Below are 13,212 nucleotides of genomic sequence, written 5' to 3' on the forward strand. Positions count from 1 at the left end.
GTGGAAAAATTTCTTTAGCCGGGAGTAGTGAATTTGTGAAATTTGAGGCAGATGGATTTTATTCCAAACATGTTCGGGATGTTGCATTTCAGTAGGACAAACCAGGGTTTGGAATATTGTGTGCAGTTTTGCATTCCATGCGTTTGCCAACAAAAGATCTAGTATGCCTTCGTCAATATCTTTATTCTCTAACCACGAAACCTAAATCCTAATCACTGGTCCAAATCACTCAGTTCCTGTTGTTCAGATGCCTGACAATAGACCATGTACCAGACAAGTTTTGATACGGAAAGAGATTAAAACGCGGTCAACAGGAGTTGAAGGATTTATTCAAAATTTCCTTTGGAAAATGCTGCACCTAACTGATTCCTAAACATTCCATGCCTGTCACTGTTTTAAGTGGTGACGCAGTGCGAGTGATCATACTGAGAATCTTGCACTCAAGTACACTGATATCCAATATAAACGGCAAAAGAACCACATCCCATTCACAATCACACATCATCCAGTTCTTCCTCCTCATATGAGGTACATTCTGGGGTCTAAACAAAACCTTTGGTCTGTAAAGCAGTCCTCTGAGTTATGTTACTTTATGGAGCTGAATTATGGAGCAGGATCCTGAAAAGCCCCTGAAAAATGCCACCAAATAAACTTACGATATGTTTCGAGGATATGCTGGAAGGGCAGACGCACTACAGCACTGGAGGAAGATTACAAGAACAACACCTCCACCACGATAATGCAACACCATCACCGATGGATAGATCATGTAAATCAAATACCTAACCCTCTTCTCCCGAAACAAATACTTTACTCTCAGTTGAATGACGTGATCTGATTGCAGAGGAAACGCTTCCAATACATCATCAAAATCAGACTGAAGAAAGTCAACATTACATCTACAAACTGAGAAGACATTGCACTCAGTTCATGTACCTGGAGGAACAATGTTCCAGATGGAACTGCGATACATGCGAGTACCTGCACTGAGCCGCAAGGAACATAGGGGAGTTGTGAAAGGAGAGACAGAACAAGCAAAAGACCCAACTGCTAACCAGAGCTCTTGTTCTGTGTTCAAACTGCGAAGAGTTCTGCAAAACACATTTCCATTTATCCCGTAGTCCTTAATAACTGTCTTTTTTTCTTCACTGTGCTTTTCAAGGTTCAGCATTTGACAATAACTAGAAACAGTTAATCTTTTTCCAAATCTTCCACAGCATTTGGTTTATAAATCGTTGCCGTTCATTTTCTCACTGAGTAGATATATGGCTGACCTCACTAATTCCTCAATGAATTCTTCCAAATATCTTGACTACATCTTTATATCACGAGGCTTAAATTGCAACTGAGCATCATAAACCTATCATGATTCTCTAAAACAGCAGCAGACAGTATATTTTTGCACTCCAGTGTGTAAGGTACAGTGCATCTTTGTTGGATGGGTTTCAATTCCACAATGATTGAAATTGGAATCAGAATGTAATTGGAATCAGTGATGTTTATCATCGCTGACATCGTGAAATTTGTTGTTTCATAGCAAAGGTATAGTACAAGACATAAATTATTATAACTTACAATAAATAAACAAACAAACACAAGCAGAATAACAAGATTGTGTTGATAGTTTTAAGGATTGTTTATCTATCTGATGGCTCAGAGTCGGTGTTCAGGCTCTAATTCTTCTCGATGCAATAATAAGCAGAGGGTATGTTTCAGATGGTGAGAGTGCTTAGTGATGGATGCCGCCTGAGGAAGATATTTATGATTGTGGAACTATTATGTCTGTGCTAGAGTTGACTGAGCCTCTAACCCTCAGCAGCCTCTTTCAATAATTCACTTTGAAGCAACTACAACAGACTAGACTATATAACCAGTCAGAGCATTCTCCACCGTACATATGTTGAACTTTGCTGGAACATTTGGTGATATGCAAAGGGTAGCAGTGAATGGGTGTTACTCGGACAGGCTGGAGGTGACTAGCGGGGTACCGCAGGGCTCTGTATTGGGACCACAGCTCTTTACGATTTATGTCAATGATTTAGATGAGGGCATTGAAAACTATATCAGCAAGTTTGCTGACGATACTAAACTGGGTGGCAGTGTGACATGCGAAGAGGACGTTAGGAGAATACAGGGAGACTTGGATAGACTGGGTGAGTGGGCAGATACTTGGCAGATGTCATTCAATGTGAATAAATGTGAAGTTATCCACTTTGGAAGCAGGAACAAGAGGGCAGAGTATTGTCTGAACGGTGTCGAGTTAGGTAAGGGAGATATGCAAAGAGACCTAGGGGTCCTAGTTCACCAGTCAATGAAGGTGAATGAGCAAGTGCAACAGGCAGTGAAGAGGGCAAATGGAATGTTGGCCTTTGTTACAAGGGGAATTGAGTACAAGAGCAAGGATGTCCTTTTGCATTTGTACAGAGCCCTGGTGAGACCACACCTGGAATATTGTGTGCAGTTTTGGTCTCCAGGTTTAAGGAAGGACATTCTGACAATTGAGGAAGTGCAGCGTAGATTCACTGGGATGGCAGGGCTGTCTTACGCAGAGAGATTGGAGAGATTGGGCTTGTACACACTGGAATTGAGGAGATTGAGAGGGGATCTGATTGAAACGTTTAAGATAATTAAAGGATTTGATAGGATTGAGGAAGGAAATATGTTCCAGATGTTGGGAGAGTCCAGTACCAGAGGGCATGGATTGAGAATAAGAGGTCAGTTATTTAAAACAGAGTTGAGGAAGAGCTTCTTCTCCCAGAGAGTTGTGGAGGTGTGGAATGCACTGCCTCGGAAGACGGTAGAGGCCAATTCTCTGGATGCTTTCAAAAAGGAGCTAGATAGATACCTGATGGATAGGGGAATCAAGGGATATGGGGACAAGGCAGAGACTGGGTATTGATAGTGAATGATCAGCCATGATCTCAGAATGGCGGTGCAGACTCGAGGGGCCGAATGGTCTACTTCTGCACCTATTGTCTATTGTCTATTGATATCCCAAAGCTCCTCAAGTGCCTAATTCCTGATTCCATCAATGTGTTGTGCCCAGGATAGTTGCTCTGAGATTACGTCACCCGGTAGCTTATCTAGTATCTATTGCTTATCTAATTCACCACGGTCCCATCAACTACCGAAGGACCAAATCACATTTCAAAAACTTGAAAAAATCTGCAGAAGAGTTGATTGGCCCACGACTGCATTGATAGTAGTTTTGTCATATAGAGTACTGAAAAGCTGAACAAATGCGAAGAGTTCTTTCCATGTACTTGATGCATTTGATGGCATATTTGATTGAACTTTAGGTCTATTCACTGAAATCACAACTATGTTGGAATTGTTTTTGCAAAGTCAAAAGCCGTCTTACTAGCCACTACTTCTCCATCTCTTCGACGAATCTATCAAACCCAGAGACTTGCCGTCCAGTGCTCCGACAATTGTTTCAATACTACTGACCTGCCAATTGTAATTGTGACGAATGCTCCCATCCTTTACATTTTTTTGGTCTCCGACACTTTCTCGAGTGTAACCTCTGACACAAAATATATATTTTAACAAATCATCTGCCATATTCTTGTTTTCCATTATTAATTCCACCATTCTTTGGAGAAGCAGAGTTTTTGAAATTTTGCTCAGTGTCTATTTGGAGCCCAGAAACTATATTGTGAATGTGTGTATATGGATTTCTGAATTTTATTGGAGCGCGGTTGCAAACTGATCACTGTATTGCTTCTGAAGCCACCGTACAAGCTAAATGTGTTGAGAAGCCACAGAAGAAATCTCAATTAAATCAAATGCTTACATTTGTCCAACATCCAACTGTCTTACGCAGAGAGGTTAGAGAGACTGGGCTTGTGCACGCTGGAATTAAGGCGAGTGAGAGGGGATCTGATTGAAACATATAAGATTAGTAAGGGATTGGACAGGATAGAGGCAGGAAATAAGTTCCAGATGCTGGGAGAGCCCAGTACCAGAGGGCATGGTTTATGAATAAGGGGTAGGTCATTCAGGACAGAGTTAAGGAAACACTTCTTCTCCCAGAGAGTTGTGGGAGTCTGGAATGCACTGCCTCGGAAGGTAGTGGAGGACAACACTCTGGATGCTTTCAAGTAGGAGCTAGATAGGTATCTTTTGATAGGGGAATCAAGGGATATGGGGACAAGGCAGGAACCGGGTATTGATAGTAGTTGATCAACCATGTTCTCAAAATGGTGGTGCAGGCTCGAAGGGCCAAATGGTCTACTTCTGCACCTATTGTCTATTGTCTATCATCAAGTGAATGCCCATTGAATATGCTTATGACTTTGATTTTTCAACGCAGTGCAGATGGCAGTTCCGGTCACAGAAACAGCTCTACAAGACTACTGCCACCTCCGCCCACCTATTGTATCTGTCACCCTGGGGTATAATTGTATTCACATATTATTATTCACATCGCAGAGTTTTACTTCCTGAAAGTTAAGTCTTCTCAATGCAGCACGGGGCAAACCCGACTTCAGATGTTGCGGTCACCAATACAGAACAGATGGGCGATAATGGATGGCAATTGAAAATAGATGCGCAGGGGTCACTTACTGGTCCTTTGACACGTTACACTCTTTTACTGGGCTGTTCTTTCATGACACAATGTTGGAGCGAAATAATGAATATTTTTTCAAACCTCCATGCACTGCTTTGAACCATCAACCTCGTTACTTCAAGACACTGATAATGTGGTACAAAGAATTAAATAGACTAGACTTTTTGCATGAATAAACATATTTAAAGTCACGGCAATGCCATCAATCGAAAGTGTTCTTGTTAGACTGTGAAAATTATGAATATTGGTTTCAATTTGTTTTCAAATCTTTCTGCTCTTTAGTCATTGCACTGAAGCGGATAGCACAATTAGTTTCAAGTGATAATAAAGTATTTAGTTGTGCCCGTTAAAAGATTTGGCAACCTTACATAGCGCCATGAAATCGGCATGGCTTTATCACATAACACGGTCTCCAATCTTGGTTTCATCTTCCGTGCAATTTATTCAGTCGATTGTCACTAACAGGAATTAATATTCCAGAATGAAGTAAAGAATAAACATGCGATTAACGAGCTTCGGAGGTAGACAGGGATTTGGGTAAATAAATAAAATTTTTGGACAGTGTGACAGGTATCATTATGTTTTGTAAATTTGAGAAAATAATATATAATGTAAGTGTTCTTGTGTTAAGAGGAACTAGGAAGTTAAAGAATTGGATATATATTGGCTCAACTACATTGCACGTTTACAACAAGCAACCAAGAGTAAAATTCTGCTCACGGTCTTGGCGGGATCATAATGGTAAATAGAGCCCCTGCCAAATTCTTCGTGGGTCTTCAGTTGGATAGACTATTGACATATGTGGGAAGGCCTTTCGATTGATTATCTGATACACATCGTTTTTAAAGTTCAACGATTTAGATACAAAAGACCATAAGACTATAGGGCATGGAACATATTTCCTCAATGAATTACAATGTCAATTTGGTGTGAAAGGATCATAGATTCCAACTGGTTTTTGCAAAGTTGGAATACAAAAGTGATGGGCATTATTGTTTGAAGTACTCTTCGTATTATACATTCTACATTCCGAAAAGTAGTAATTTGGGGATTTGGTGTCGTAGCGTAACAAGTTTATTCTGATTTTTACCCAGAGCAAGGGAGTCCTTTCCCTTCACATCCATCTTTCTTCGGAAGCAGGCAGCGTCTTCCCTTCATTTTGCTCTCCAAGCATATGTTGAACATGAGGATATGTTCTGATTCGCGCATTGAATCTACTAAACTTTCCTTGATTAAATCCCAATTCACTTAAATATAACCTTGTAATTAGCGAGCCACAGTTTTGATTCATAATCTACTGGACACTGCTGCTTTTAATCTATCCTGTGCCAAGACCTCATTTCAACAGTCATTTTCACTACAACAATCGTTAGTCCGAGCAACACAACAGAATGCTGGAGGAACTCAGCAGATCAGGCAGCATCCATGGAAAGTACAGTCAACGTTTCGGGTCACAGCCATAGATGCTGTCTGACCTGCTGAGTTCCTCCAGCATTTTATGTGTGTTGCTTTGTTCTCCAGCATCTGCAGATGTTCTCTTATTTGTGATTGAATCTTTAATCTGAGATCCTCAGAAGGACGACTTACGTCTCAGCGTAAGATTGTTCTTATATTTCGTCAAGCTGGACTGATTTCCAGAGTATATCAGTTTGTAACTACTAACGCCACTATACCAATGTAAAATTACCAAAAACCTACGATCTATAATGATGGGTCAAACAGAATCAAAATCTATAATGATTGTTAATCTGGCTTTTATATACTCCGCTTATGATAATAAGTTCAAGTCATTTTATTTGATTGTTAATGTTAATAATCAGAGCTTTTAATTCTAATTGAGCTAATAATGCATAATTATACTCATCCGTTCGGCCAGCATATGATTCACCCACCCCCCCCCCATACACGCACACAGAATTCTCTGTATTTTCATGTGCCTGTGCAAGACCATCCTGAACATTTCCATTGTATCTGTATCTGCCATCAGCCTGAGTCGAGCATTCCAGACACACATCACTCTCCATGTAAAACACATGCGCCGCATATCTCTTTTCAAATTTCCCTCAAACCATAAATATATGTCCTCTAGCACTACACATTTCGATCCTGTTGGAAATATTTCCGCTGCTTAGTCTTTCTATGCTTCCCATAAATTTATAAGTGCTTTCAGGTTTTCTCTTGCCACGTTAGTCAAGAGTAAACAATTTCTGTTTCCAAAGCTCTCCTTATATCCCATACCCTCTAATCCAGGCAGCATTCTCCTAAACTTCTTCTGCATTACTGATGCATTACTTCCTGATGCTTGAACACTTTTCTCTGATTAATAAAGGCAAACATTACATTTATCTTCTTTACTATCCTATCAAATGGGCTGCAACTTTGAGATGTCGACATGGATTCCCATGATCGCTCCGTACCTCAAAGTTTGAAAGGATCCTGTCGCTAACTGTGTAGATGGGACTTTACATTGGATCTTCAAGAATGCAGAATCTATATTTGCAGGGCTAAATCTCTGTCTGAGTTTTCTCTGCAATTTCTGCAATTGATCTATTTTCTGTTCTAACACTTGGCAAGCCTTTGTATTATCCATAATACTACCTTCCTTCCTGCCATCTACAAACTTACTATTCCCCACATCAACGGTTGTGTTAAAGCGATGTGTATGAATATATAATCACAAACATCGAAAGTCGTAGAACAGAACATTAGTGACATACTCGCAACTAGAATAAGAGCCATTCATTACTACACTCTGTCTTCTGTAGGCAACAGAATTATGAATGCAAATGGCCAAGTCTCTCTGGATGCAGTGCTTCGTAATATTCTATACGAGATTCCCAAGAATGGTCTTGTCGAATATCTCACTGAAACCTACGTAGACGTATACTATCTCTATCTGTACCAATCACTTCCATCTTCTCGAAAAACTCAGAGATGTTACTCAGACATGATCTGCTTTTGCACAACACCATACTGACCATCCCTAAATAGGCCATGTTTTTCCAATTGCTCATAAATTCTGTCCCTAAGAATCATCTTATTTGTTCCCCTTCCTCTGTCATGAGACCCACCAATTTATTATTTCAAAATTATCGCCATCTCCATTTTTGAGCAAAGGAGCAACACGGGCTACACACACCTGCCCTGAGATACACATTCCTTGAAATCACATTTCAAAACCTTGAAAAAATCTGCAGAAGAGTTGATTGGCCTAGGACTGCATTTATTGTAGTTTTTCCATATAGAATACTGAAAAGCTGAACAAATGCGAAGAGTTCTTTCCATGTACTTGATGCATTTGATTGGCATATTTGATTGAACTTTAGGTCTATTCACTGAAATCACAACTATGTTGGAATTGTTATTGAAAAGTGAAAAGCCGTCTTACAAGCCACTACTTTTCCATCGCTTCGACGAATCTGTCAAACCCAGAGACTTGCCGTTCCGTGCTCCAACAATTTTTTAATTACGATTAACATGCCAATTGCAATTGTAACGAATGCTCCCATCCTTTACATTTTTTTTTGGTCTCTGACACTTCCTTGACTGTAACCTCTGACAGAAAATATATATTTTAACAAATCATCTGCCAACTTCTTGTTTTCCGTAATCAATTCCATCACTCTTTGGAGAAGCAGAGTTTTAAAATTTTGCTCAGTGTTTATCTGGAGCCCAGAAACAATATTGGGAATGTGTGTATATGGCTTTCTGAATTTTATTGGAGAGCGTTTACAAACTGATGATCACTGTAATATTTCCGAAGCCACCGTACAAGCTAAATGTATTGAGAAGCCACAGGTTAAAATCTCAATTAAATCAAATGCTTACATTTGTCCAACATCAAGGTGAATGCCCATTGAATATGCTTATAACTTTGATTTTTCAACGCAGTGCAGGTGGCAGCTCCGTTCACTGAAACAGCTGTGTTAGACTACTGCCGCCTCCGCCCACCTATTCTATCTGCTATTCTGTGGTATAATTGTATTCACTAATTCATCCCATAGTTTTACTTCCTGAAATTTAAGTGAACACCTCCTTCTAAATGCAGTACGGGGCAAACCCGACCTCAGGTGTTGCGGTGACCAATACAGAACAGATGGGCGATAACGGATCGCAACTGTAGATAGGTGCGCAGGGGTCACTTACTGGTCCTTCCACATATTGCACTATTTACTGGGCAGTTCCTTCATGACACAATGTTGTAGAGAAATAATGAATGCTTTTACAAATCTCCATGTGGTGTTTTGAAGCATCAACCTCGTTACATCAAGACAGTGATAATATGGTACCAAGGATTAAGAAATAGACTAGGCCTTTTGCATGAATAAACATATTTAAAGTCACGGCAATACCATCAATCGAAAGTGTTCTCGTTAGACTGTGAAAATTATGAATATCGGTTTCAATTTGTTTTCAAATCTTTCTGCTCTTTAGGCATTGCACTGACGTGGATAGCACAATGAGTTTCAAGTGATAATGAAGTATTTCGTTGTGCCCGTTAGAAGATTCGGCAACCTTAAATAGCTCCATGAAATTGCCACGGCTTTATCACGTAACATGGTCACCAATCTTGGTTCCCTCGTCCGTGCAATATATTCAGTCGATTGTCACTAACAGGAATTAATACTCCAGAATTTAGTAAAGAATAAACATATGAGTAACGAGCTTCGGAGGTAGACTGGGATTTGGGTAAATAAATAACAGTTTTGGACAGTGTAAGATGTAGCACTTTGTTTTGGAAAATTGAGAAAGGAATATATAATGTAAGTGTTCTTGTGTTAAGAAGAACTAGGAGGTTAAAGATCGGATATATATTGACTCAACTACTTTGCACGTTTACAACAAGCAACCAAGAGTAAAATTCTGCTCACGGTCTTGGTGGGATCATGATGGTAAATAGAGCCCCTGCCAAATTCCATGTGGGTCCTCAGTTGGAAAGACAATTGAAATATGTGGGAGGGCCTTTTGATTGATTATCTGGTACACATCGTTTTTAAAGTTCAACGCTTTAGATATAAAAGACCATAAGACTGTAAGGCATGGAACATATTTCCTCAGAGAATTACAATGTCAAATTTTGTGTGAAATCATCATAGATTCCAAGAGTTTTTTGCAAAGTTGGAATACAAAAGTGATGAATATTATTGTTTGAAGCATTGTTCGTATTTGCATTCTACATCCCGAAAAGTAGTAATTTGGGGATTTGGTGATGTAACGTAACAAGGTTATTCTGATTTTTACCCAGAGCAAGGGAGACATTTCTCGTCACATCAATCCCTTCATTTTGCTCTCCAAGCATATGTTGAACATGAAGATATGTTCTGATTTGCGCATTGAATCTACTAACCTTTCCTTCATTAATGCCCAATTCACTTAAATAGAACCTTGTAATTAGCGAGCCACTATTTAGATTCGTAATCTATTGGAGATTGCTGCTTTCAATCTATCCGGTGCCAAGACATCATTTTAAAAGTCAATTTCACTACAACAATCGTAATCCGAGCAGGTCAAGCCGCATCCATGGAAAGTATAGTCAATGTTCCGGGTTACAGCCATAGATGCTGTCTGGCCTGCTGAGCTTCTCCAGCATTTTATGTGTGTTGCTTGGATCTCCAGCATCTGCAGATCTTCGCTTATTTGCGATTGAATCTTTAAGCTGAGATCTTCAGAAGGATGACTTACGTCTCAGCGTTAGATTGTTCCTATATTTCGTCAAGTTGGACTGATTTCCAGAGTATATCAGTTTCTAACTACTAACGCCACTGTACCAATCTAAAATTAAAAAAAAAACCCCTACGATCTCTCATGATGGTTCAAACAGAATCAAAATCTATAATTATTGCTAATCTGGCTTTTATATACTACGCTTATGATAATAAGTTCAAGTTTTTTTTAATTGTTAATGTTAATAATCAGAACTTTTAATTCTAATTGAGCTAATAATGCATAATTATACTCATCCGTTTGGACAGCACATGATTCAACGCCCCCCCCCCATACACGCACACAGAATTCTCTGTATTTTCATGTGCCTGTGCAAGACCATCCTGAACATCTCCATTGTATCAGTATCTGCCATCAGCCTTAGTCTCTGGCCATTTCTGCAACTGATCCATTTTCTGGTCTAACTCTTGGCAATCTTCTGTGTTATCCATAAGACCACCTACCTTCCTGCCATCTACAAACGTACTATTCCTCATATCTACCGTTGTGTTAAAGCGATATGTGTGTATATATAATCACAAACATCGAAAGTCCTAGAACAGAAAAACATTAGTGACATACTTGCAACTAGAATAAGAGCTATTGTTTACTACTCTGTCTTCTGTAGGCAACAGAATTTTGAATGCAAACGGCCAAGTCACTCGGGATGCAGTGCTTCTTAATATTCTATACGTTTCCCAAGAATGGTTTTGTCGAATATCTCACTGAAACTTACGTAGACATATTCTATCTTTATCTGTACCAATCACTTCCATCTTCTCGAAAACTTCAATGATGTTACTCAGACATGATCTGCTTTTGCACAAGGCTGTACTGACCAACCCTAAGTAGGCCATGTTTTTCCAAATGCTCATAAATTCTGTCCCTAAGAATCCTCTTATTAGTTTCCCTCCCACGGACATGAGACCCACCAATCTATTATTTCCAGATTATCGCCATCTCCATTCTTGGACAAAGGAACAACACTGGCTACTCACACCTTCCTTGGGATGCAAAAATGCAAGTTATACAAAGCATTACCAATTGTAAGTCAACACGGTGCATCAACAACGATGATGCCCTCCTTCTTAATAGGCTGAATGTCTATCCATGATTTGACCAATAAAATGATGTGACATCAAAGTACGGTCCCTCTCTTTGCGGCGAACAGGCACCATGACTGGCGGCAGCTGAGGCTAGGAGAGCCCTATCTAGGGTAAATCCATGCAATGCTGCAGGACTGGACAACATCTGGGCGGCCCAGCTGACACGGCAGCTCTTTCATGCGAACTTGAGGCATGCAAGGCTCCCGCTGCCATTCTAACAGCTTTCTACAGAAGTGCCGTCGAGTGTCATATTGGCTGCTTCATTGTGTGGTACCAAAGCTCCAAGGCAACAGGGCGCAAGATCAGAAGACAACCAAACCAGCCGAAAGGATCATGGGGGGTCTCCCACAAGCCACCCCAACCCATATATGATACTTAGCAGAAGCATTGTTGTGGATCACTACTACCCAACCCACAATCTCTTAGTCCCACTTCCATCCGGAAGGAGGTAAAGAAGCGTTAGGAACAGGTCTGCCAGACAGGGTAACAGCTTTTTCCCTGAAGGCTGTGAGACTTATGAATACTCTGCCACTACTGAGGTCCCGTTAATAGGACTGAGAGCTGTTTACTGGTTACACGTGTAGCGTTTTACAACATTCACTTTCAATTATATATTAACTCATTTATAGTATAATACTTTGGTTGACGTGCTGTGTGCTATCTGTTATGTTGAAGCACGGTGGACTAACTGTACTGAATGTTATATTATTTGGGTTGTACAGTCAAATGACAATGAACTTGAACTTCAACAAAGTTGTTGGTGAACGGTAATTGCACCTATCGCCTCTCTCCAGAAGACTTCGAAGTCGTGATTTTAAAGTGATCTAACGCTACCTATTTCATATCAAAATTTCCTACCATCTTAGCATGCTCCACTCTGATCTCACTATCCTGTAAAGATTTCTTCTTGGTGAAAACTGACGCAAAATGCACATTTAAAACCGCACTGCTGTCTCTCGAAAAACATGCTTCCTACTTTTTCTGTCAGTGGTTCTATCCTCGTCCTCGTTATCCCCTGTCTCTTGATATATATGTCCGCCTTGCCAAAATGTGATTATAGCACCCTCTCTCTCCTAATTTAATACTGAACGTCTTTTCGGGCTTCTTTATATTTTTTCGGTATCACTGTTCGATGTTATCCTCCTAAACCTTATGAATGCTTTATTTTTCTAATTGACTAAATTTGCCACGCCTGTCACCATCGAAGGTTCCTTAGAATTTGTATATTCCATTCAAGTTGCACATCGACCTTCGGAGGTTGATAATTATTCACATTCGTTGCCAATCTGCTTCTTCCCTTCACTTCATAATGGAGTGTGTATCGTATTTTACCACGTTATTCGAATTTCGAACAAATATCTTTAAAGTAAACCACCTGACAGGGCCTTCGTCCCTAAATCTAGCTGTGGTGTTTTCCCTGACCATAAATAACCCGGATTAATGCCCTAAATTAGGCACATCTGAATTTTATTTTCGCAGTAATGTTTTCTGTCTAGTCGAATTCCTCTAGAATCGTGCGTGTTGCTTCGTTATTACGCACATACACTGTAAGCGAGGTCACTAAATTCTAAGACACCACCATTGACAATAAATTTAGGGTCAGTTTTCTAACTACGGCTGGCTTTAGATTCATGTTGACTACTAATGTTGAACAGACGAACGACCGCAAGCCAGAAATCTGTAACAACAGGAATATTTTTTTAGTTTTTCATGGTGATTAAAAGAAAGCCTTTTAGTGCACTTGCTGTTTCAAGTTGACGGTTACTCTTGGATGCTCTTAACGCATTTTTGAAGCCCTCTCCAGATAATAAAGCAAAGAAGAATGGAAAG

The sequence above is a fragment of the Hypanus sabinus genome, chromosome 26, assembly GCF_030144855.1.
Source record: "Hypanus sabinus isolate sHypSab1 chromosome 26, sHypSab1.hap1, whole genome shotgun sequence".
In the NCBI taxonomy this organism is placed as follows: domain Eukaryota; kingdom Metazoa; phylum Chordata; class Chondrichthyes; order Myliobatiformes; family Dasyatidae; genus Hypanus; species Hypanus sabinus.